Source organism: Apium graveolens, chromosome 3, assembly GCF_009905375.1.
Source record: "Apium graveolens cultivar Ventura chromosome 3, ASM990537v1, whole genome shotgun sequence".
NCBI lineage: Eukaryota > Viridiplantae > Streptophyta > Magnoliopsida > Apiales > Apiaceae > Apium > Apium graveolens.
In genome coordinates, this window is record NC_133649.1 from 32,836,654 (window position 1) to 32,841,647 (window position 4,994).

At 39.9% G+C, this 4,994-nt stretch overlaps 1 non-coding gene across 1 annotated transcript; it reads left to right on the forward strand.

Moving 5' to 3' along the window:
* Positions 1 to 1,433: 1,433 nt before the first annotated feature.
* Positions 1,434 to 1,540, forward strand: LOC141715808 (small nucleolar RNA R71). The gene has a single exon (XR_012572557.1). It is a non-coding gene; the product is annotated as a small nucleolar RNA R71 (small nucleolar RNA).
* The last annotated feature ends 3,454 nt before the right edge of the window (positions 1,541 to 4,994 follow it).

Here is a 4,994-nt window from a genome sequence, read left to right on the forward strand (position 1 = left end):
TATCTTCCTCAAAATCCAGAATAACAAAATCAGCAGGAAAGAAGAGCTTATCCACCTTGACGAGCACATCCTCAACTATGCCCCTTGGGTAAGTAATGGAACGGTCCGCCAATTGTAGCGACATGTATGTGGGTTTTGGATCAGGCAGATCCAGCTTTTTAAAGATCGACAACGGCATCAGATTAATGCTTGCTCCCAAATCACAAAGGCACTTGTCAAAAGTTAGATTGCCAATGGTGCAAGGAATGGTGAAGCTTCCTGGATCTTTCAGTTTTGGTGGTAACTTTTGTTGCAGAACCGCGCTGCATTCTTCCGTGAGAGCAACGGTTTCAAGGTCATCCAGTTTCACCTTCCTTGAAAGAATAGTCTTCATAAACTTCGCATAACTAGGCATTTGTTCCAGCGCCTCAGCGAAAGGTATATTGATGTGAAGTTTCTTGAACACCTCCAGAAACTTCCGGAACTGTCTATCCAGCTTTTGTTGCTGCAATCTCTTAGGAAAAGGTGGTGGAGGATAGAGCTGTTTCTCCCCTGTATTAGCCTCAGGCAGAGTGTGTTCAACAGTAGTCTTCTTTGGTTCCGCCACTTTCTCCTTTTGCTTAGATTCTTCATCTCTAACTTCAGCTTCGACTTCTTTTGCCTTTTCAGCATCAGCTACTTTTCCAGACCTTAAGGTAATAGCCTTGACTTGCTCTTTAGCTTCCTTCCTGCCTGGTACTTCCGTGTCACTGGGAAGAGTGCCAGGTTGACGATTGAGCACTGCATTGGCTAATTGACCGATTTGATTTTCCAAGGTCTTGATAGAAACCGCCTGACTCTTGCACAACAGCTTAAGTTCCTCAAAATCAGCACTACTAGGTGCAGCTGCACTTCCCTGTTGAGGATATGATTACCTTGTAGCATACTGCTGTGGTTGCTGGAATCCAGGTGGGTTAAACTGTTTACTTACTCCTTGCAGATATGTTGGCTGAATAGCATTCTGATTATTCCCCCAGCTGAAATTTGGATGATTTCTGTTGTTAGGATGATAGGTCGCTGGCACAGGCTGCTGTTGTCGCTGATAATTATTCACATACTGAACAGATTCGTTGACAAGAGAACACTGATCCGTAGCATGAGAACCTGCACAAAGCTCACAAACCATAGCTATTTGATTAACTCCATACGTAGCCAAAGAATCAACCTTCATTGATAGCGCTTGGAGCTGGGCTGCAATAGCGGTGGCTGCATCAACTTCCAGAATACCTGCTACCTTGCCTGACGTCATCCTCTGAGTTGGGTTTTGATGCTCATTTGCAGCCATCGTCTCGATAAGATTATACGCCTCAGTATAGCTTTTAGCCCATAAGGCGGCTCCAGCTGCTGCATCGAGCATGGGCCGAGATTGGGCCCCCAAACCATTATAAAAACCAGTGATTACCATTCAATCCGGCATTCCATGATGTGGACATTTTCTCAACATTTCCTTGTAGCGTTCCCAAGCCTCGCACATAGATTCTGTAGGTTGTTGCGCAAACTGAGTAAGAGCACTCCTCATAGCAGCAGTCTTTGCCATTGGATAAAACTTCACCAGAAACTTTTGCGCAAGATCTTGCCACGTAGTGATGGACCCAGCTGGTTCAGAATGTAACCAGTCTTTAGCTTTATCCCTCAGTGAGAATGGGAAAAGCCTCAACTTGATAGCCTCATCAGTCACGCCATTATACTTAAAAGTGCTGCAGATCTCGACAAAATTCCTTATGTGCATGTTGGGGTCTTCAGTTGCCGCTCCTCCAAAAGAAACAGAATTCTGCACCATCTGAATAGTGCCCGGCTTGATTTCAAAGGTGTTAGCTTGAATAGCCGGATGAAGGATGCTTGACTGAATGTCATCAATTTTAGGCCGAGAAAAATCCATAAGAGCTGGATCAGCTTGAACAATACGATCTCCCATGTTTACTGGTTCTTTCTGCTCAGTTCCTGAATCCGAATCCTCAAAATCTAACTTCTCCGGAGTATCAAGAACTTAGTCTTTCTCCTCAGCTGTATCTAAGGTCCTCTTGCGAGCACGAGAACGAGTTTGCATAAACGCTTGCTAAAGTACCTGAAACACAACCGAAAAGAGTAATTAACTACTACGTCCTAATCACTGAGTCCTAATGACCAATGATGGTAAGTACATAAACTAAACAAATACGCCGAGTCCCCGGCAGCGGTGCCAAAAACTTGTTAGGGCGAAAACATGCACTAAAATTCACGCAAGTATACGCGTTCGCAAGTAATATAGAATACTTTCTAGTTCGTTCCCTCAGAGACTCAGACTAAGTTATTGTCTAATTAAACTCACTCACCAATGTATGACTACTTCTCAATGTTAAGATAATAACACTTAAAATTGTTGATTAAATATTAATTATAATTAACTACTTAATTAACCACTTAACTAACACTTCAATTTATTAATAATAAAACACTCATGAGATCACAACTTCATTATTACTTCCTTCTATAGCCATTGTTATTACCTTTAGCATGTGACAGTGATGACATTAATCGAATAACACGAAACTGATAAAAGCCAACTTTCATTGTACTAATACCATTCTACCAAACATCCACAATTAAGATAGAAGTTGAATAGTCATCAATCATGTTGAGTTCCTATATGTCTACAGAAATTGACAACACAACGATTTAAGCACAAGTTATCCCTTTTGATTACATAGGGCAAATAAAACTGTTAGAGTTACCCACTAATCATGCACAACGTACATGAACCTATGCTAGCATGGCAAGTTCTAAATCTCAAGATCCACCGTCGCTTCACAAGAGATTAACACCCTATCTTATATGTTCGCGACGCACATAAGACGAATACGCACAACCAATACTAGATATCATGCAATCATCACACATTAAAGTATTAAACAATTAACTAAAGAATTCCATAATAAATCCGTTGCAACCCCATGATCACGATTAGCCCATAATAGAACTTATCTCCATCATGGGTTCATATGAAATCATGATAAACAACACAAGAAAATAATAACTAAACTAATTATATTAAAACAGAGTATGTCACAAGAGTAAATAAGTCAAAGCAAGAAAACTAGCATCCAACGTTACAACGAAACAAGAATCACAAGAAAATATGCTTCCTCTTCGTTGCAGTGTGCTAAATCGGTCTTCTTCCTTATCTCCTTCGCTTCTTGCGCCAAACACAATCTAAAACATAATCTCCTTCATATTCCCTATGAAAACGTCTCAAATCTACTTATATAATAGTCCCATAAAACTCAGATTACATAGAAGTTGGAAGCCAAACAGAAGTAGAAGTCTAAAATAATTCAGCTTTTTCCCCGACCCTGCGCGGCCGCTCAGCATTTCTGCGCGGGCGCGCAAGGCTGCTGCGCGGCCGCTCAGCATTGTTGCGCGGGCGTGCAGGACCCTACTGGAAAAATTCCAGGTTTGCTCCGTTTCTTCGCCGTAATCTGCCCGTTCTTTTCCTCTCACAATGGTGAACACATGCCAAGGCTTATTCTTGATGATTCCTCCTCCGAAATGCAACTAATACCCTGAAATGCATAAACACTAGAAAAACGCATCAAATACACAAAATACTTGACTTCAAGATACCAATTTAAGCCATTTTAAGACGTTCTAAGTGGTATAAAATGCCACTTATCAAATAGGGACATTATGAGTTTGGGTAATACGGAATAAAAGATTAAGGCAACAACAACCTTTAAGGATTAGTGGAGAAATTTTTCAAAAATACATAGATAATGGTTCTAATATTAGTAAATGGTATTTTGATATGCCCTGTATCTAGGGAATACAGGAGGGACGATTCAAGGATAACCTTAGAGGTTTTACAAGGAGAAAGATAATATTCAAAGTTCTCCAGAATAGAAATTTTGATAAAGGAAATATGACGTAATTATAATAATGCCAGGTGGGGCACGTGTTGAACCATAAGAAAGTATAGATCGACCCAATGAGGGTCGAGATTCGTGAAAACAAGAAGGACCCAAGATAAGAGACGTCCTAAGTATGATCGAGAGTCAGTCGTGGCAATGTTCACATCTAAAGACTAAGGCAATGACTTATGGAAAAAAATGGTGATTTTTTTTCTTCTCACCAGGACTTAAGAAAAGCATTTTCACATAAGCAGTTATTGAAATGAGGTAGAAAATTTATTTGGAGGTGGTTAAAAAATGACATTGATTGTAAGGAAATTTTACTATCAGGAAAGGTCAAAGAGGTGGCCGACACTTTAAGTGTAAGAGGACAATTATAAGCACACGTGCCAGAGGAATACAGTGACGATGGTTAAAGCCGTGAAGGTTGTATTATGGTTTGAAAGATTGAGATTTCTTCTGATGATTGTACGATACTCAACCGTAATAGTAGTTTGGTAAAGATTTAATTCATGTTAGCACTGTGAGCGGGCTATCTATTTTAGAAGGTCCTATCTTGAGATAAACCAGGACCATGTTACGAGAGGACTAAATGAACCTTTGAGCTTCATGTCTACTAATAAAGACATATGGTAAATAATGGTATTAACCTGCTATCGTTGCTTTCATTGAAACTCTTCTGAAATTTTATCTGCTTCATGTCATATGTGCGTCAAGTTCAGGAGTGTTCTTCATGAATTATGAGCGGTGATCATGTTACCTCCTTAGAAGAATTCGATACGGCAGGAATGGACTCCGTATGATTAACTATTAAGATCCAAGGAAAACGAATGACTATAGTAGGTCTGTGGTGGACTATAGTAATGCATTAACGATTCTTTGAATAATGAGCCGATTACAACCGCGAGAGTTGTATGGTAATGGATGTTGAGATTAAGTACCACTAATCGGGTCGTGGTGATGTATAAGTTATCATTGATAGACTAATTAAGTCGATTATCTACCTATTGAATACTTATTTCTTCTTATCAATAGAGAGTCGTATTACTATACGGGAAGGTTGCAGTGCAAGCATAGAATTCTAGTAACGAT